Source organism: Dasypus novemcinctus, chromosome 15 (assembly GCF_030445035.2).
Source record: "Dasypus novemcinctus isolate mDasNov1 chromosome 15, mDasNov1.1.hap2, whole genome shotgun sequence".
Taxonomy (NCBI): domain Eukaryota; kingdom Metazoa; phylum Chordata; class Mammalia; order Cingulata; family Dasypodidae; genus Dasypus; species Dasypus novemcinctus.
The window spans coordinates 91145690-91168394 of NC_080687.1; positions in this window are offsets into that span (position 1 = coordinate 91145690).

Consider the following 22705-nt stretch of genomic DNA (forward strand, 5'->3'; position numbering starts at 1 on the left):
TTTGGGGCCTATGTTTGAAATGGATTAAAGAGACAAACAAAATTGGTTTTAAAACCTTCAAGCTTCCAGGCCCACAGGCATTCTTCCTCTCTCCCAGAAATAAAGGTGGCTTTTCGAGCCATCTGTTATTTCCTATGAAACATTTTCCCCGGCTGCCATTGTTGATTGCTGTACATCTTTTTTTATACAAGAAGAAAAGGAAAGAAAGAAAGAGAGCAAGAGAAAAAGAAGGACATCTCATGGCCACCCGCATGCACGGCTTTGTTTACTGGTCCTCTGGTTTCCTTGGGAGACACTTCTAAGAAGAAGCTCCATTTAGCTGACAACAGTCATTTTTCATTAAACCCCAGTTTAAACAGGACCCAGAGTAGAAAACTGCAAAACAGGATGCTTGCAAATTGCATCAAAGCAGTTTCATTACACATGGAAGTAAAAGACCCTTTATAGTGGTAGCTTTTGGGATAAGACCTAAAATTCCATAGGAGGAATTAGGATCTTGTGGGCATGTGTCCTCTGGGAGCTCACTGAGTTATGTGTATCCTCAAGGTACGTGTGCCCACTGGCATAACCTGAGTTCTTTTGCAAACCCTGACTAAAGGCAGGGTGAACACACGTTCTGCTACGTCAGCAGTGACAGTCCCATATCATGCTTGTTGTCTCAGAGTAATTGTTAATAGCGCCCCCTTCGTCTCTCAAGAGTGTTGCGGGTTGGATAATAAATTATATGCTCATCCTAATTCAAGGTCAGTAGGGCAGATTGTCTTAGTTCTCCAGACTGCCGTTACAAATACCACAAGATGGGTTTCCTTAAACAGTAAGCAATTACTGGATCAGGATTTCAGAGGCCAAGAGTCTAGCATCAAGAAACCGACAAGGCTTGCTGTCTCCTGAAAGCTGTGGCATTTTGATGCTGGCTTGCCGCAATCCTTGGGTTCCTTGGCTTGCATCTGTGCCTCACGTCACGTGGTGATTTCTTCTTTCTCTTCCAGGTTCCTGCTGACTTCCTCCTTTTGGCTCCTCAGTGATTCCCTCTCTCTCTCTCTGATTTTTTTAAAAATTATTTTTATTATTTTTTTGCTTCTAAAGGACTCCAGTAACCTGATTAAGGCTCAACCTCTTCATCTGGGTCACAGTTTAATTAAAAGAACATTGTAGAAGGTCCTATTTACAATAGGCTCAGAACCATAGGAATGCAGACCAAGACCAAGACCATGTCTAAACTGGGGTGTGTAACTCAGTCCAGCACCCTGATCTGTGCTACACTACAGACTTCTTTGGATGGCAAAGATAAATCTTGCCAAGTTCCAACCACGTGCAACCAAGCGTGTCCCCTGATTGACGGTACGCTGGCTGGAATCTTGGGCAAGCTATGTCAGACTTGTTTGAAACCAGGCTTCCCAGCTTGGAGGTTATGAAAACTGAAGGCAGCCAATCCCATAGAGTTTTAATTTTCTCATAAGCCTACCAGAGAATCTCTGTTATGTGGTTACTTCCTCCTCTTGCTTTAATATCTAGCCCTGAACTGTCCAGTGTGGTAGCCAATAGCCATTTGTGGCTACTGAGCACTTGAAATGTGGCTAGTTCAAACTGAGATTTGCTCTCAGTATAAATGCATACCAGATTTTGAAGATTTAGTACAAGAAAAGATACATCTCATAAATAGCTTTTATATTGACTGTATTAAAATAATATTTTAGATATGTTGGGCTAAATAAAATATATTATTAAAAGTAATTTCACTTGTTTCTTTTTCATTTCTTCCCAGGGAGATCCACTGCATTGGAACTGAGAAAAAAAATCCAGCTTTATTTATACTGCTATTTGGCAATCTTTGTTTTCCTTCTATCAGGGATCTTAGAACATTTCTACACTGAAGTGAGGTAACAAATATTAATTTTCTGTCACAGGCAGGTACTCAACAAATACAAGTATCTTTTCCTTCCCTAGAGCAATTGATTTCATCTCTCTTAAACAATGATGGTTTTTGCCTCATCACTAAAACACACTTTTCCTCTATAACCAGTGAGAAAAAGACTTCTTGACATAACTTCATCTTCTAACCTAGTTATCCATATCCCCTTATCTCAGAGGATACGACCAGCAATATTTTCAGGTGATTTATTTTATTTATATCAGTGGCATGTATTAGTGAGATATGCAGTGTTCTATTAGTAATTGTTGCTGAAATTATCAAGTTGGGAAAGCTGTGTCAATTATAATTCATAGTCAATGATTTAGGTAGAATTACATGAAGTAAAGAGCATAAATAAGGTTTAAGTTGTTTTTCAGGAATACAATGATGAATTTTAGGAAAAATGGGAAATGCCTTTCAAAATGTACCCAATGAATATAGGATCAGATCAAATATGGATCAGATCCAACAGGCTCTTGTTAACCTCTTAAGGATACTGGATATTATTGTATTTGCAGTAGGAACCCACGTTATTTAAGAAGGATCCAACTTATTTGAGATCACTCTGGCTAAAACTTAGATAATGGAAAAAGCATGCAATGGTGAAAGCAGGGTGGCCAGTTAGGAGGCTGTTACATGGACCAGACAAGAGGAAAAAAAAAAAAAAAGCAAAGCAAAAACAAATGGTGAAAAGAAAAAAAATTCCATAATGCAGCAACCACACATACAACCATACAACCATATATAGCATTGAGTTTTATTTTGAGTAATTTTTCAGTGTATACATTTTAGCGTGGTTGGATTTCTGCTGTAGAAGTAATTTTGGACAGTGCTTTTAAAACTTAATATTATAGGATTTTTTTTCATCTTATAAAGTACTTTATAAATGTAGCCTTCAAAAGATGCATAATATTTTGTCAAAAGTTGCCGCTGACACTTATCTCCTGCTTTTGGTCATTTTAGTTGCATAAATAATTTTGCTATTTTAAGTTACATTAGTTTTCTATTACTACATTCTCAGGGTTTACGCCAGCAGTGTAATTACTGGGTTAGAGGTTATGAACATTTTAGGTCGTTAAGCATGTTGCCAAATTGCTTTGATTTAGGGGTTATTTTTAAAGACATGCACTTTTATTACTTTCAGATGTAGGCAATAGTAAGAGTAGACTAACAAAGTGTTTTCAAGTAAAATGCTTTTGGGGGACTTTCTTTATTAAATAAATGATTTGTAAACGTATGAATTATCTCATCCATTCAACTATTACCTACTAAATATCCATTCTTTACCAGGAACACTCTAGATGTGAGAAGACAAAAACCTCAAGTGAAGATGTAAATCATAATTCCAAAGTAGTAGAAGATATTTGAAAATGATAAGCTTCCACAAACATTTTAAATATTTACTTAAATTCTTACATTTTTACTTAGCAAATAATCTCATAAATAATCATTTTACACTTCAGCCTCTGATAGAATGATTGTATATTACATATTAGTAGAATCAAAATGAATACATTTTACTTTTGCTACAAGTGAAAGCGCATAAGTTTGTGGTTCAGTGTAGAAGTAGCTAATGTCAATTTAATGAGCTATCTGGATGGAAAATTTAGTTCTATGGACTCTGTATATCTAAAACCTGAGTACAGCTAGTCACCAACAAGTGAAGTTGCTTTAGGACAACTGATACTGGGCTGGAAACACTATATTCAGTCATCAGGAACTAAAGTCTTGACACAAAGATGGAGACATTTTCTCCCTTTGTCTCTTATATTTTTCTCTTCTTTCCTTCATTTCCTTCACTTTAATTTCTCTATAGAAAACAGATAGATTTTTAGTAGAAATTGATATTAAACAACTCATAACATCTGAGAGTCTTTTTTATTGTAATTTAAATCTTGAATGTGGTCAACATCTAATTTACAAAGGATTATAATCTAGAAATTGGCAAAACCATTGTTTAGGGACTACTCACTTCTCCATACCACACCACTTTCAGAAAATCCAGGCTTTGTCATGTAACCTGGAGTAGGGAGGAAGTAAATGTTTTCAAGGGCTTTTTGCTGATAAGAGATAAGAGCCTTTCCTCTGCTCCCATCCCACCCTTGGAACCACAAACTGAAAAATGAACTTATTCCTGGTCTTAGCAAACCCAGCAGTAACAGGAGGAAGTAGGAAAACTAGACCTTCCTTGTACAATAGGGGCTGTAAAATGTGTAGGATATGATTGATCATTCTTGTAAGGAGTTGATCATTTTTGTAAGGTCAAGTAGCATGTCCAAGGAAATAGGGAAAGCAGGGATACCAAGGATAATAAGAGGACTTCAAGAATTGCATATTGGGATCAGGGAGGAAGAGGACAGAAGAAGACTCCTCATGGGAAACTCCTAAAAATATAGGCTTTATTGTGTGATACAAAGGAAATATGTTGCCAAGTCCTCAACCCCTCGTTTGATTCTTTTCAACATTAAATCAATGGTTTTCACATGAGTGGAGAGGTTTGTCTGTTGAGACTGAATTATGGACCCCAACACAGACTTGTTCTTAATCTTGATCTCCATTTCTGTAGGCATGAATCTTTTGCAAATCAGGACCTCTTGAGGATGTTATTTTTAGTTAAGCTGTGGCCAATGGAACTAGGGGGACTTTCATCTGTGTTAAAGGAGGCTGTATAGAGAGGAAGCCACAGTGAGGCACAGAAGCAGGGAGTCAGTGGGACCTGGTAGAGAAGGAGAGGACATTATCAGGTGGGGAGAAAGCCAAGAAACCCCAAGGATTGCCTGCAGCCAGTGCCAGTCTTCAGGGAGAAAACGAATATTGCTTATATCCAGAATGTAGACTTCTCCTCTCCTCAAAACCATGAGCCAAACATTCCTATTGTCTAAGTCAATCCATTGTGTGGTATTTGTGACAGCATTTGTGGCAAGCCAGGACAGTTTCCCAGGGGGCATTTGGCAATGTTTGTAAACAATTTTGGCTGTTGCAGCTATTGGGTATGTGCCAAGGATACAGCAAAACATCCTTCAATGTACAGATCAGTCTCCCATGACAAAGAAACATCTAGCCCAAAATGTCAATAATGCCATGATTGAGAAACTCTGCTTTGGGTCTATCAACTTAACCCTTGAGTAAAGAATTTTTTGTGTTATTCTAGGACCTAGTGATTTATTATCATTTCAGGGGAAGGTAGATGAAGTATTATTCTGGAAAGGGAGGTTCTAGGACTTTCCTCCACAGTTACTAGTACAACCCCATTGGAAGATAAATTTGCTTTTCCTGACTACCTCACTCTGTACCCGACTCCTCCATTCAGCAACTAATCACATGAGTATACTCATTGTGGTTCAAAAGAAGGAAGGAGCCTACCATGAAGGTTACAATTTCATGATACTCAGAATATATTTTCTCATCATAAAATCTACTTAACTTATTAAATGACTCAACTATGATAGCAATTAGTTTAAATAGATACCAGGGTGATTTGGAGCTATATGTACCCCCAGGAAAACATGTTCTTAAACTTAATCCATTCCTGTGAGTGTGAACCCATTGTAAGTAGGTACTTTTGAAGAGTTTACTTCAGTTAAGGTATAGCCCAGGGTGGGTCTTCATCCTATCACTGGAGTCCTTTATGAGCATCATGAAACTCAGATAGATTGGAAAAAGGTGGTGGGGAAGTAAAAAGCTGAACTTCATGGAACCCAAAAGAGAAATGAGCGGCCAGGAAATGCTGATATGTGCTGTGTCATGTAACGAAGTCATCATGAACCATTCCACAGTCTTCAGGAAGAAATTAGTGCCTTGATGATGCCCTGATTTGGACTTTTCCTTGTTGCAAAAATGTGAGCCATTAAATTCCCATTCTTAAACCCAACCCATTGCACGATATTTGCTTGAACAGCAAGGAAACATTAAATTCCCCTTTCTTAACCAATCCAGTGAATGATATTTGTGGCCATTATGGAGAAAATGTATTTTCAGGTACACACACACTGAGGTTGCAGAAATCATTGATTCCTCACAACCACAATCCCCCTTCAAAAACCTATGTTACACACACCTTGAGGTCTATGATTATTTGGTGCGGTAGTTTCCAAAGTTGGGGGAGCTGCACTCCAGGAGTGTGCATAACAAGCTCCTAATTATATTTTTTATCTTAAAATATTAGGAAGGGATTAATTTTGCCATTAACATATGGGTTGACACAGGTTCCTTCATGAGGTCCACATATATGTATCCCATAGTACACAAGAATTTCATAGCACAGAGGTATTATTAGTTGAAAGTTCATGCATTAGTCTGTTTCCAGCATATTCTCAAATTGTGCAGTTTACTTGTGCCTGTGACCATAAAATTCTTTTGTATGATGCAAAAAGGTTCTCTGGTTTTCTCGTCATACTTAAAAGAGCTGTTAAATTTTAAGATAAATTACTTGCATCTATAAAAGATGAGTGTTTTTATAGATTGTTTCCCTGTATCCATGCTCTATGGGCATTCTCTTTCCACTCTGACCTGGGACTTGGCTATACAACTTGGTTTGGTCAAGGGATCACTACCAAATATGATCCAAGCAGGGGCTTGAAAAGTGCTTATATATTGAGGCATGCTTCTCATTACCGGGATCCCTGAGAACAAGTCCAAGCTAGGCTGTTAGAGAGCCCACATGGAGGAAACTCAAGACATCCAAGCAGACAGCTGCCAATTTCCATCTCAGACCAGCCTGGGCTATCTTGTCCCATCCAACCCCAACTGAGTTGCCAATTGACTGCAACCAAATGAAGGAGCAGTACATGAACCACCCAGATGATCCCAGCCCAAATTGCCAAGTGTTTTACTTTCCTAGCTGTTAAAACAAACACCAGATACTGTATTGGCCAACAACAGGAATTCATTGGCTCATGGTTTCAGAGGCTAGGAAACTCACTTCCTCCTAGAGTCAGTATTTTCTGGCTGGCAGCAATCTTGGGGTTCCTTGGCTTTTCCATCATGTGGTGCACATGGCTATGTCTTCTCCTTTCTCTTCCCGTTCTGTTGACTTCTAGGTCCTGCCTTCTCCCTGTGGCTTCTCTACTTAAGGAATTCAGCCACATTGTATTAAGGCCCACCCTCATTCATTTGGGCACCCCTCAACTCATAACATCTTCAAAGGTCTCATTGACAAATGGGTTCACACCCACAGGACCAGGGGTTGAGACCTGAACATGCCTTTTATGGAGGACAGGATTCAATCCCCACCACTGACCTACGGAAATGTGAGTTTATAATGATAGTTGTTCTAAGCTGCTGGTTTGTTATGTAGCAAAGACTAACTAATACAAAAGTATAGTCGAAAACAGTGTTTATAGTAAGAGCAAATGGGCTCTTTTCTATTCAGAAAATGTATATACATTATTAAAGCATGACTTAATTTGCATATGTTTCATCTTATAAAAACTATTCTCTTTGAACATAATATATGTGCACCATATAAATTCATAATATATAATAATAAATTAATAAATTAAAGTACCATATGACATCAATGTTAGGAGTGAGCAATCTGAAGAATACCCTGTGCTGATGATAAGGCTCTCGAAACCCAGGGAGTGCTCCTCCTCCCCACTGATCCTGCTGATTGTCCAGACATTCCTTAAGGATGTGATAATAAGACAGGTGCATATAATTCAGGGTAGCCTGCAATTATTTTTTGCCAAATAGAACTTTAGCTAATAAGTAAACATGAAACATTTTTATACATTTTTTAAAAAAGCCTCCTTGAGCGATCACTGTCTTTTTACTTGTAAATCCATTACTGATTCTAAGCCCATGTGAGAAGTAGGATAAAACCTTTCACGTGAACTGCAGTTCTTTCAAACTCAGTCCCCAAAGCTCAACTGAGTGATATCAATTTTCATATCCAATTAATATCAGTATTCTTCTAAGGGGCTCATATTTACTTGGCTGTTTCTTCTCTTCCAGAAATATATTGAATTAAAAAACATCTATCTCGGCATAAGAAAAGTTTGCATAAATTATACGGTTAAATAAGCTATGAACATCTTCCAACATTCATCGTAAATTCGTCTTTTTAAGCAAAAATGCTCATTTTGTTGTAATATTTTCAGTGTACATTTAGGCAAGGACTATTGGAATATTGTTTTAATCCCTATGTGCCTCATTTATGTGAGTTGGCATCTACCTCTCCTATTCTTATGTTACTTACGAAAAAAGCAGAAATCCTCTAGTGATAAATGATTTATCTAAACTCTACAATGAATAGATAGCAGATTTCACAAATGGTGCCTGGGTTGCTAGCTATTTAGACTTCCCTCATGTATAAGGACTTCCATTTTCTGAATTTTAGCAATAAGGATTTGTAAAATATTGTTTTCTTTAATTGCTTTTAAGGTTTAATTTCTACACAGAAGGTAGAATATTAATTTACAGTCCAAGAATAACAAATTTCAGCAATAAATGACTGCTGTGTCTTAAAAATAATGGCCATTTTGATAACCTTCATTAAGGTGTGACAAATATTATAATGAAGGTTATACTAGGTTAATTATATTTCATGTTGCAGACTTTTTAAATAAATTAGATAGCTTATTTACCACTATTTATTACAGTTAGAAAGTACTATCATCAAATTTGATTTATTGACCAGGAGGGAGTTGGTTTAACTCAAAAAGTTTCTAATTTAAAACATACTAACTAGAATTTTCTTCTCCCTGGGTTTGCACATGTAAGGCTTATATCGGTTACTCCTCCAATACCTTCTGCATGTACTTGATTTAATTAAATTGAGTAATGGAGCACATGTCCAGAAATGAAATTTCAAACTAGAAAGGTATGTGAATACATGAATCTCATATGAAAAGATATAATTGTAGCAGTCAGATATCAGCCTATCCTTAGACAATGCAATCGTCTACATTTGGTGATTTTATGTCTTTGAATAAAGGCTTAAATATTGAGCTATCTCAAGGGACCAAGAGAACACATTTGTATCAGAAAGTGGGCCAAGTCATGCAGCTCCCATCATTTCACATTGATTATACAATTCCCTATTTCCATCAGTAGTTATTTGTTCAACATGATGTGCTTGAAAAGGTATGGGGTACTCTTCTGAATGCACCAGAGAATCTAGGGGACGAATTCCATCTGAGCATCCTTTTTAAATGATGAAGGCTAATTAAAATGACATCAAAGAAGTCAGAAACAGACAATACAAAACTAGCCACAAAGAATGCTTTGCTTGCTGTTTATTTTTCCAAGGATTCTTTTATGTAGCATCAAAGGCCCTTCTTACTCTGGGCATCCCACTGCACCAGTCTCCTCTCTCATGGCCTCCTACCACTGTACTGCTTGCTCAGGCCATGCTATGCTTCATCACACTTAGGAATCTCTTCCCGTAAAATCTTCTTGGCCTGGAATTCCTATTTCCCCTCCTTTGCTAACTATGCGTGGGTAAGGTTTACTTATCCTACATACTCAACCTTCAGCTCAGGCATGAAGATTTTTCTATTAACTCTTATTTCCATGCTTCCGGGATAATTTACTACTTCCTCTTTTATTTCTTTCCCCATATTAATGTTGTTATAATTTCTTGCAGTAGTGAATTTTTTCTCTGCCTACCATCTTCTACTAGGCTGTGTAAACCTTCACCAAGTGGAAACTACATTCAATTTTTCTTTTTACTCCAGGTTTTAGCATAATTTGTAGCACATAGAAACTGCTTTTTGAAAGTCAGTTCGTTCCATTGTTGATTGAATGGTGAATGAACAGCAACAACAACAACAACAAAATGATAGCAGTAACGCTACCCCAATGAATGCATAGGAAGAATGATAAAAAATGTGTCTGGAATTCTACATTCATTGTTTTTATAGATCCATCTCTCCCAATAGACTATGAATTCTCTGAGGACAGAAACCAGGTTTAATGCTTCCTGGTTGTGGTAGAAATCATTAACAAGTGACTTTTCTGATGTTCACCCCGTCCTTCCTTTTTACTGATGGAAAGCAAATATTCTTTGGGGAGGCAATGTATCTCAGCTTCCCTTGCAATGAGTGAGGCTCTCTGACAGTTCTGGCCAGTAACAGGAAAACAGACTGGTGGATGGGACTTCCAGGAAAGAAGGACAGACACAGCTGGCATGCTTTCTTGCCCTTTGCCATTTCCCTTTTTCCTACCTGGAATCCAGAGGCACTGCTCAGAGGTGAAGCAACCATTCTGTGCCCAGGAAAATGACACATAAATAAGGATAGCTAAGAAGATAGAAAATATCTTCACCTCATCCTCATTCTTGAGAGATGTTTTCTTAGTATGAGATTCTAAGCTGACATTTATATTCTCTCAGCATGCAGATGCTGTTGCCATTGCTGAAAAGTCAGCCACCACTGGAATTGTCTTTTCTTTGCAGGTGGCTAGGTCTTCTTGCTGGGTGCTTTTCAATCTCTTTTGTTTGTTTTTTCACTCCACTATATGTTAGGCATAAATTTCTCTTGCTGTTCATACTTACAACTCATTGACCTTCTTGAATCTACATTTTGGGGTCTTTCGACAATTAGGGGAAATTCTCAGCCATCATCTATTCAAATATTGCTTTCCCCTCATTTTCTCAATTATTTCTCTCTAAAGCCCTCATTAAATGTACACACTGCTCTGTCCTCCTTGTAGTTAATCTCTCATATTTTCTATCCCTTGATCTCTGGAAATGCATTCTTGATAGTTATTTTAGATAGGTCTTCCAATCAACCATCTCTCTCTTCAAGTGTTTCTGCTGTTTATCTGCTGTTTACATTGCGTTGCTAATTTTAATTTGTATATTTATTATTTCTAGAAGTTCTCTTGTGCTTCTTTTACAGATACATTTGTTTCTTCTTTTAAAGTTTCTTATTCTTGTTCAGAGTCTCAAGCTTTTCCTGTGTCCCAAAGCATTAAATATAGTTATTTTATTTTTAGTGCCTAATAATTCCAGTATATAAAGTCATTGCTAGTCTGATTATCCTGTTCAGGGCATATCCTGGAGATATTGTGGGTTGGGTTCCAGACCACCATAATAAAATATATATTGCAATAAAATAAGTCCCACAAATTTTTTAGTTTCCCAATGCATATAAAAGTTATGTTTACACTATACCGTAATCTATTAAGTGTGCAATAGCATTATGCCTAGAAAAAAACAACTATTAAAATGTGACATGGTGACATGAAGCAGCACATACTATTGGAAAAATGGTACCAATAGACTTGCCCAGTGCAGGGTTCCCACAAATCTTTGATTTATAAAGAACACAATACCTGCAAAGCTCAATAAAGCAGTCTTAAAGTAAGGCAGGCTTGTGCTTTTGGATTCTCAGGAGAGATTCTTTTCATCCCCTGTTCAGTACCCCATTGAGGGAGACAGGCAAATTTCCTAGGTCCATTCTGTAAGGTGGTTTCATTCCTTGTTTACCTTTACAATGAAGGTGTAGCTCTTTGCATCTCGGCTTTATGTTGTGTGTCCTATTTCCTTCACCTCCTTGTGTGTACCTTATGTTTTACTCCCTCGTCCAGCGGTTCACCCAGCACTAGCTCAAGTTTCTCAGGCCTCAGCAGAAAACCTCAGAAAGAAAGGCAGTTTTGGCAATCTCTTGCTCCACAGGGTCACTACTTTCACTTTGGTTTTGTCCTCTAAGCATTCCTTCTTCATGAGCCAGTATACATATTCTAGGTTTTATCAAGCATTCTAGTTGTTCCAATTAGGAAATCATTCAAGGCTATCTATTTGTCATATTATCAGTAAGAAGGGAAAGAACCAGTAATCAAAATATTTATAGGCATTCATGAAGAAACTGAAAATAACCTGAATATCAATTTAAAAATTATGGCCATTAAAATGTATGTGTCCAAATATGTATGTGCGTGTGCGTGTGCATGTGTGTATACATATATATATATATAAAGCATACAATTCATTCAAAAAATAAAGGAATGTGGTAGATATTCATGCACTATATCTAACACTCCTTTAAAGGAAAAAGCAACTGGCTGCTTAACGGTATGCACAATATGATTCTATTTATGTAAAAAACAGAGAAATGTATATATTTTTGAAAATGCATGTATTTCTATTTAAATGCATAGAAAAACATCTAAGTGTTTACATACCAAAATTAAAGAAATTTTCTTTTCACCTATTTTTTGACTTTTTGCAATAACATATTCCTGCATTACTTGAGTAATTTTTAAAAATAAGCATAAGTTTAAAGGAATAACTGAGATAAGGTACATAAAGTACAGTTCCTGGCATATTGTCAGAACTTAATAAATTTTCACTTTTATTATTATTTTTATTTAAAGGAAAAGGTCATTGGTGCACAGCAGTGTAGAGCGGGATATGATGGTAGCTTGTGCTAAACTGTAGTTTATGGATCATTTGTTCCTGCCACTACTTTCAGATATTAATAGGTGTTATTCCAAAAAAGAAATCTGTCCTCAAATGAGATTTAAAACACTGAGCTATGCAGAGTATAACAGATTTTTGTTTGCTTGTTGTTGTTGTTTTAACAATAAGACTTGTCAAAGCTGTAAAATTCTATTATGTATTATATATCTCAAAGGAGGGAGATCTTGTATGAAGCACTCCCCAAATTTGCTGGACCCCCAGTGTCTTCTAAGTATGCCCAGGGTCTTTTCTTTCACAAAACATGCTTTAGGAACTCCTTCACTAAATTAGAATACACGCAAAATCCACAACATCCATTTACTGGCTCTGATCAAATCGTGAGTTTTTATAGCCTGGTTGTCATGATGTTTAATGGATAGAGCATTCTTTTGTGTCCTTTAATTTGTCTAGAACAGATTCCAAGTATAAACACTGATTTGTTTTATAAGTGAAAGCCAGAGACCTTCCCTGACTATGTCTCAGTGCACAGAATGCTTCTTTGGATGAGCATTGATTAATGGGTGGAAAATATGATGTGTCTGGAGCTGTTTCACGGCATCAGCTAACCTAAAGACAAACAACAAAGGGCAGGCATGGAAAATAAGAGGAGACAAGCACAAGATGCCTCATGTCCTTGTTCCTGCTGATTGTTACCACATAACAAAGGACCCTGCTGATTGGGAAAAAAATAAACTGCCATCTGTAATTGGATGGAAGCGTACTTGTTGCACATGCTTGGACTGCATAAAGGAAAACTCCGTGCGATCGGAAGATGTCAAGCAAAATATGCAATTTGTTAGCTGTAAGCTAAATAATGAGTGTATAATGCTAAATAGCTCCTTCCTCCACCTTCTCCCTTTGCCAGTTGCATCATGTTTGCAGAGAGCTGTTGTCTTGACATTCTTCATCCCTCTGAAAATATGCCATTTTAACTTGTAAGCCTGTTCTCACAGCATGAACAAACCAAAGGACAGGCACAGAGAAAAAGAGGACATAAGAACAAGTCCTCTGACACACTTGTCCCTGCTGTTACCACCTTCGGATACAGCTATCCCCAGGACACAAACATTTTTGCTATGGATAGTAGAAGAGGAGGAGAAAGCAATTACAAATTAGGCAGGCAGGATGGGAACTTGTGATTTCGACAGAAAGGAACTGCTTCCATGTATAACGTTGGGGGTTGGCATGGTTTTGCTTCTATGATATGTTCAATTAGGTTTCATTTTGAATTTTCCAGACTGTGTAGAAGCAGAGAGAATTTACCTCCGTGACTCACCTGCAAAGGAATGAGCTCTCTATGAGGTGTGACTTTTTTAAAAAAATCCTTCTAGAAGAAGATCTTTTTGTTGACATCAAAAAGGCTCCCTTTCTCCAATTCACATGGAAATTGTATTAAAGGGGACAAGAAGGAAAATGGATGTGGCTCAACCAATTGGGCTCCCATCTACCATATAGGAGGTCCAGGGTTCAATGCCCAGGGCCTCCTGGTGAAGGCAAGCTGGCCCGTGTGGTGAGCTGGCCCACGTGGAATACCGGCCCCCGCGGGATTGCTGCCCCACACAGGAGTGCTGCCCTCTGTGGGATGCCTCCCAGCGTAGGAAAGGCGCCGTGTGCAGGAGTGCAGCTGACGCAGTGAACTCGCACAGCAAGATGACACAACAAGTGACACAGAGGAGAGAAAATAAGAAGATGTAGAAGAACAGGGAGCTGAGGTGGTGCAAGAGAATAATCTCCTCTCTCCTACTCCGGAAGGTCCCAGGGTCGGTTCCCAGAGCCACCTAATAAGAATACAAGCAGACACAGAAGAACACACAGTGAAAGGACACAGAGAGCAGACAACAGGGGAAATGGGGGTGGGATAGCGGGAGGGGGGAAATATATAAATCTTTAAAAAATAGTAATAATAAATAAAGGGGATAAGAAGCTTCTCCTATGTCTGAAATTATATCATAATTTTTGCTTCTCAAATCACAAATGTAAGGATTTGAATTATTTAATTCTTTAAAGATGAAAATGCAAACTAAATACAATGTTTTCCTGACCCTTGCCTCTAAGAAGTATAATGTTGTGAAGGTATTGGTAAGAAGGAGGAAGAGTACACGGGTCACCATCAGTGTCCAGGAAATTTTTGGTTCTTATAAGTCTCAATTCCGGGAAGCGGACTTGGCCTAGTGGTTAGGGCGTCCGTCTACCACATGGGAGGTCCGCGGTTCAAACCTGGGGCCTCCTTGACCCATGTGGAGCTGGCCCATGCGCAGTGCTGATCCACACAAGGAGTGCCGTGCCACACAGGGGTGTCCCCCATGTAGGGGAGTCCCACACCCAAGGAGTGCGCCCAGTAAGGAGAGCCGCCCAGTGTGAAAGAAAGTGCAGCCTGCCCAGGAATGGTGCTGCACACACGGAGAGTTGACACAAGATGACGCAACAAAAAGAAACACAGATTCCCATGCCGCTGGCAACAACAGAAGCGGACAAAGAAGACGCAGCAAATAGACACAGAGAACAGACAACTGGGTGGCGGGGGGAAGGGAGAGAAATAAATAAATAAATCTTTAAAAAAAATAAATCTCAATTTGATCATTCAGTTAATAATAAGTGACAGAGTCTGGAAAATGTCTTCTTGTTGTCCTATATTTTAGCAAATATAGGAACTCATTGTTCATTTGTGCTTTTATGCTGCTAATGAAAGTGACAGTGAAAAATAGCTGTCCATTAACACAAAAGCAAAACGTCATGCAGTAATGATGCTTGAAGCTTCTTGCAATGCTGGAGGTTTTAGAAATCATTAATAATAAATGACCACCAATGCCATGGGCAGCTGATAGCTCCTCTCTTTGGAAGGTAAAACTCTCCCTTATAAAATAATAATACACTAGATCATATGTCACAGCCTTCACAATATTCTTAAAGCTATTTTACTTCAAGACCAGTGTCACCAACATTGAATTCATTTTACAGATGGGAAAACTGAGGCTCTTCTACCAAATTATTTGAATCAGAATGAATCAGATTATTGCAAATGAGATTTAGATTTAGTAAATGAAGACGTCTGGCATAGTTGTTAACAAGACAAGCACAAGTAGAAATCATTGGTTAATGAGTTGGGCTTAGAATGGAGATGGGGTCCCATTAATCACCACTCTAGGTCATCCATTTCATCCGATTCACCTGCCAAATTCAAGAACAAGCAATATCATGATAAATTATTTAAAGGTAGTCTTGGCCCGTTCTTCTCAATGTGTGATTTGGAGCCTCATGGGAAGTAAGCAAGTGCTCTTTTAGTGGAAAGGAAACAAGTGCTAAGCCTGCAAACAGGAAGGCAAAACCCTCTCAAGCCCAAGACTGTTATTCAACCTTTCAAAAGCTAGATACTCAAGTCATCACTGTGCAGGGTCCAAAGCAAGAGCAAGTTCAAGTATGCTCTGCAATGTTTCTCCTCTACTCATTTCCCTGCATCACTCACCAATTGTCCTTGAACCTGATAGCTTCCTCCTACTTGCAGAGTCTGCAAGAATCCACAGCAGACATAAAAATGGCCTGAAAACATCCAAAGTCCATGGAGAAGGATTTCATAAAGGGCTATGATCTGGGGCTTTCTCCTTGTAATATGCCAAATTAGCCTGTTAAAATAAAGACTACTTGAAGCTCTTGGTTCTCTTCTCTCAAGAAAATTCACAACAGCCCAAAGATGGAAGCAACTCAAGTGTCTATCAAGAGATGACTAGATAAACAAAATGCAGTATATCCATACAATGGAATAGTATTCAGCTATAAAAAGAAGGAATGCTCTGGTACATGCTACAACATGGATGAACCATGAAGACAACGTGTGGAGTGAAGTAGGCCAGACACAAAAGGACAGATATTATATGATTTCTGTTATATGAAATACGTAGAGTAAACCAATACGTAGAGGCAGAAAACAGAATAGTAGTTACCAGGAGTGGGGGAAGGGAAGAATGGGGTATTATTGTTAAAAGAGAATGAGCCTTGGCTTGGGATCATGAAAATAATTTGGAAATAGTGGTAAAAATTAAACAGTATTTTCTTTTTCTTTTAAAGATTTATTTATTTATTTATTTCTCTCCCCTTCCCCACCCCCCCACCCCAGTTGTCTATTCTCTGTGTCCATTTGCTGCATCTTCTTTGTCTACTTCTGTTGTTGTCAGCGGCACAGGAATCTGTGTTTCTTTTTGTTGTGTCATCTTGTTGTGTCAGCTCGCCACGTGTGCGGCACCATTCCTGGGCAGGCTGTGTTTTCTTTCGCGCTGGGTGGCTCTCCTTACGGGGGGCACTCCTTGGGCATGGGGCTTCCCTACGCGGGGACACCCCTGCGTGGCAGGGCACTCCTTGCGTGCATCAGCACTGCGCATGGGCCAGCTCCACGTGGGTCAAGGAAGCCCAGGGTTTGAACCACAGACCCGCCATGTGGTAGACGGATGCCCTAACCACTGGGCCAAGTCCACCGCCACACAGTATTTTCAATGTATTTAATGTCCAAGAATCATCCCCTTAAAATGGTTTAAATGATATTTAAGTTATGCATATTTTACCACAATAAAAAAATAAATAATTTTTTGAAAGAAAATACATAAGAAGGTGAAGACTTAGGTTCTTTTCTCCTAAGAAAATTCATAGGAAGGTGAATTCCTAGATACAAGTTGTGTGACTTTTGGCAAGGCGCTCCCTTCTGGGCCTTATTTTCTTATGTTTTCTTTTGAGTCAAAGCAAGGCAGAGGTGTGGAGGTGGTAGTGCAGATGCAACAGTTCTGGATCCCAAATACCAGGGCCTCCAGAGAGCACCGGCCTATATAGAGGCTTAAGTGTTTCCCTTCCCTGCTTCAAAATTCTATGGTGCTTTTGTGTTAAACAGCATTGGTATTAAACAAAGTCATGGCTCATTGAAGCTTCCAGTTCCAGGCTGGAAGCATATAGCCTGTTAAGTTATAAATTCCTGAGACAGTGATACCCAACCAAATCAGAAATATAAAGTACCACATAAAATAACAAGTTCCTGAACATCTATCACCCTTCCACCTCTTGACAATCAAATTATAGTTAATAGCTTATAAAAACAGGCATAGTTCTCTCTCTCCTAGCTTTGCACAGTTACAAAACTCAGGATTCTATTTCAAGTAAGGAAGCACATCTTCCCTCCACTTCTCCAACTGTTGAAATTTTAGGCAGACTCAAGACTAATGGTTTAGGGCAAACTTTACAATTTAAGCTCTCTTAAAGGAGAAACACATAATTCAGTCCATATGTAATCTCCAAACCTTATTACAGCCAGATACCAGAAACAAATTTCTCATTAGACTTTAAGAGATAGCAATCCAATTTCTTCTTTTAAGTTAAGTGCGGCGGCTTGCTCGGTCGGTAGAGGTGGGGTCTGGCTGCGGACAAGGGGTTGGTCCAGCTTAGGACGAGGGGTCGGTCCCACTTGGGATGAGGGGTCGGTCCCACTTGGGACGAGCGGTCGGTCCGGCAGCAGACGAGGGGTCGGTCTCACAAGGGTTGCGTGGTTGGGCTGACGGGGTCGCCCGGCGAAGCCGGCGACGAAGGGGTCGCCCGGAGAAGCCGGCGACGAAGGGGTCGCCCGGAGAAGCAGGCAACGAACTGGGGACAAGGGAGGCCAGGCCCTTGTCGGGGGCTCTCAGGACTGGAGGGCGCACGGCAGAAGAACTACCGCGGAGACAAGGTAAACACTCAAGTCCAACTTTATTGAGGGAGAGGCAACAGTTTTATAGGGGCTGGGGAAGGCTGATTGGTCGAAGCCACGCCCTGTTCTGATTGGTTGCCGGAGAAAGGTCAGTGGGCGGTGCTGGACGGGGGAGGGGTGGTGATTAGGGATTGGCTGTCACTGTTGCTGGGGGAAGGGGCAGAGTTTAGTGATTGGTGGCTGCTGTTGCTGGGGTGGAGGGCAGACTTGAGTTTCCCGCCCACGCCTGGCTGTTGCTGCTGTCGGGGGAGGGGAAAAGGGCAGACTGGAATTTTCCGCCCTGCGCCTGCGCAGGGAGAAGGAAGAAGAAGGGTGCCGCCCCACAGGCATCGTGTGGCGCCATCCGGGAGGAGGGGCGGCCGCGGAAGCACGGCTGCTGAGAAGGGGAGACCCGAGGGCACTCTGGGCCCATGCCGAGCTCCCTTCAGGGGTGGCGGTGAGTCCGACCAGCCACCCTATTATGGGGGCAGCGGCTTGGCCTGCCGCGGCTGCTCCCCCACCAGGCCAGCAAACCACACTTCAGCCCGAGGGGTGACCGCAGTTAAGCCCTCAAAGAATAAAAGGACAGTATGGGTGAGGAGGAGGGAAACATGTGTTGGACCAAAGGGACTAATGCATGATCATGAGATTACTGGTGGGTATCAAAAAAAAATACAGAAACAGCTGTGAATATATGTTTCTTTTTTGACTGGATGTGAATTTACTTTGCACAGGTTCTCATCTTCCTGGTGTTCTTTCTGATAGAAAGGATTTCAAAACCACCTGCCAATAGGATCTCAATCACCCTGGAGCAAGGGTTAGTCCTGTAGGACTAACAGCAAATTGCTTTGGAAGAGTTGACTGGCCTCTCTTTTCACATGACCCCTGATTCACCTCCTTGACAGAGTTAATTTTCAGTGAAAGGAGAGCTCATTAGGGATTCTCTGGAATGGCCCTGTTTTTGCAAGCCAAGCCTCTTATATCTGGCTTGCCTACCCTTGGGTGACACCTCCCAGAGAAGAGATACTGCCACCCGATTGGACTTTGACCACCAAAGGAGTTCCCTGACATATTTGAACTCTGCCTGGGGACAGTGTCCAACCTCCTGCAAGTGCTCCTGGGATCTCAGCAAATTTTCCTTCTTCTCTCTTGTTTACATTACTTCCTGGGAAAGTTCAAATTAGGCAAGTGTCAATATTTTGATGCCGCAACATGATAAATACCCACAGCCAGGGTTTGCAATGGCATTTTTGAAATGTTAGGCTGGAGGGGATAAAACAAGCAAATAATACAAACCAAATGTCGCAAAGAGAAAATCAATTAAGAACCTTGAGAGGGCACCCCCTAGAACAATCTCTAACCAAAAAAAACCTGCAATTCCAACATGCCTAGGGCTGATTGTATGAGCTTCCCTCCAAAACCTGGTTTTCTTCCTGTGTTTCTTTTTTATTTCTTTTTCTTCTTTTTAAATCACTTTATTTCAAATTCAACAAAAATGTGTAAAATAACAGAAAAAGTCGGTTCAACAAGTTCTGGAAGCATCGCTCCCAAAGCGCTCTGTCCCAGCGCCCTCATCTCACCATCTCTCCCTGTGTTTCTTATCTCAGTGGTGCCATTGCTGAATCCACTTGCCCAAGTGAGAAGCTGAGAAGTCATCCTCAGGTTCACTCCCTCACAGTCACCAGGTAGAATCCTTCACCAGGTCCTGTCGATTTTATCGTTCCCTCTCCATCGCCACCACCATCACTCCTCAGCTCTGATCACTGATAACCACTGACGGCTGGCTCTGGCCTTCTGTGATTCATTCTCCACGTCACAGCTAGAAGAATCTTTCCAAAACTAAGTTCAATAGTACTATGTATCTGCTTTACCACTCCTTATTAGCTTTCCATTTCTTTGGATAAAGTTCAAAATCGTTAACCTGGCCTACAAAGTTCTGAACGCTTTGGCTCTGCCCACTTCTCCGGCTTGATTTCGAGATGCTGTCCTTCACACACACACTGTGCTTTGGTCACCCTGGCTGGCTTCCAGTTCCTCAAATCCCTACCCTCTCTTCTACCCCAGGACCTTTGCAGATGCCCGATATCTTTGAGGCTCTTTGCACCACACTTCCACTTCCTCTTACCTACCCTTCAGATCCAAAAGCTCTTGCTCAGAAAAGCTTTTCTTGATCCCCAGCCTGGGCCGTGGTCACTGCCTTTCTTTTACAGCCTTCAGCCAGGTGGCAACTTTACATTCATTAGGGTGCTAATTTCATTATTCTCTGTCTCCCTAACTGGATGCAAATTCAATACAGGCAGGGACCAGATCAGATTTTGCTTACCATTGTAGTTTTCATTTGCTTGTTCCATCATCTCATTGAGAAACAGATTTAAAAGTTTCCACTGTGATTGCGGATTTGCCTATGTCTCTTAATACTGTAATTTTATTTTTTGCTTTATGTATATTCTGAGGCTACATTATTAAACATCATAAACATTATTATTAAACATCATAAATATGAACATTTTATAATATCTTCCTAGAGGATTGACCTGTTTATCATTATATACAGTCCTTTCTTGCCTTAAGGTTCACTTTGGTATTAGCATAGCTATGCCAGCTTCCTTTTAGTTAGTGTCTGTATGATGTATTAATATATGTCTCCATTCTTTTACTTTAATTTTCCACCCCCTTGTATTTATATGTTTCTCTTGTAAGCATTATATTGTTTGGTCTTTTTAGTTTTTAATACAGTCTGACAAAATACATTTTTTAAATTGTTTACATTTAATGTCATTGCTTTAAATACTTGGGTTTAAATCTAACATCTTGCCATTTTTTTCCTATCTGTCCCATGTCTTTTATGCTCCTTATTTTCTTTTTCTTACCTTCTTTTCAGTTAATCAGGTAGGTTTTGCTATTATATTTTCTCATATCTTGGCAGTTTATACAATCTTTTGGCATCTCTTTCAGAATTTCAACATGATCCTGAGTTTACTAAGGTACAGTGTAAATTGGTATTTTGATCAATTCTTGTATAACGAAAGAGCTGTTGAATACTGACTTTATCTTTTTTCATACTTTTATACTATCATTGCCATGTATTTTAATTCTGCACACATTTTTAAGCCCATAAAACACTTTTGCTATTGTTCTATACAGTTGATATTAATTTCTATTTACTTAGATATACCTTTCCTTTCCTCATCATTCTTTCTTACAATTTCATGGCATCACCCTTAGCATAACTTTTCTTCTGTGCGAAGACCTCCCTTGAATATTTCCTTTAGGGCAGATTCTGGTGACAAATTCTTCCAGAATCTACCACAATCAAAGCTCTGGATTCAGTTGAAATTTTTCAAGAAACACAGAAAAAAGAGGGCATGTTGAACTGTACCATCATTACCCAGACTGTGGGAAACTCTGCAGTTCAAAGAGTCCAGGATCTTCAACAGATGAAGTCTAAGGGGAAAGTAAAGAATGGGGGCAGTTCCTGAGCTTGGGAAGAAAGCAAGCCTGGAGAGGCAGAAATTGGTAGAGCTGCCGTCGTGCCTTGCCACGTGGCAGGAGTCAGGACTGCCAGCAGCCGAGCTTCAGGGAGAGAGTTTCACCCAATGCCTTGATTTGGACATTTTTCCCAGCCTTAGAAATGTACGCTTTTTTTTGGTATTGGGGCCAGGGATTGAACCTGGGACATTGTATGTGGGAAGAAGGCATTCAACCACTTGAGCTACATCCCCTCTCCAGAAATGTTATCTTTTAATCTAACAAATTCCCATTATAAAAGGCAGAGCATTTCTGGTATGTTGTATTGGTAGTCTTTAATAAACTAAAACAGGTTCCAGCTGAAAGCCCAGGGTATTTCCCAGTGTCCACTTTCTTGGAGGCCATGAATTCCAACTTTGTCTCTTCAGCCCTATAAGATTACTGAAAGCATCTTCAGCCACTTAGGAACCGGCAAAAGTTTTGAGTAGAAAGCAGAGCTGTGGGAGGCGGACTTGGCCCAGTGGATAGGGCGTCGGTCTACTACATGGGAGGTCTGCAGTTCTGGGCCTCCTTGACCCGTGTGGAGCTGGCCCATGCGCAGTGCTGATGCGCGCAAGGAGTGCCCTGCCACGCAGGGGTGTCCTGCGTAGGGGAGCCCCATGCGCAAGGAGTGCGCCCCGTAAGGAGAGCCGCCCAGGGCGAAAGAAAGTGCAGCCTGCCCAGGAATGGCGCTGCACACATGGAGAGCTGACACAAGATGACTCAACAAAAAGAAACACAGATTCCCGTGCTGTTGATAAGGATAGAAGCGGTCACAGAAGAACACACAGCGAATGGACACAGAGAGCAGACAACTGGGGGGAGATAAATAAATAAATATAATAAATCTTTAAAAAAATAAAAAGAAAGCAGAGCTGTATTTCCGTCTCCACTCTCTGTGTTTACTTTTTCTCTGGAATCTTCTCCACTAGTGCCCCTGCTGTCTTGGTAGGTCTCATACTCCTTCAAACAGTTATTTCTAAAGTATTTTATCTAGCTTATTTTTTTTTCCAATTATACTTTATAGACATGTTGTCTAATTGAAATTAATACATCATAGTTGCAAGGAAAAAATTGTCTTTAAATAATTACTATTTTCTGAGCACTTACTCAGAGATCCTGCTCTTCTCATAGCACTCTGAATTTTTCCTCTGTGGAACTCTCCACAATTTGTAATTACTCA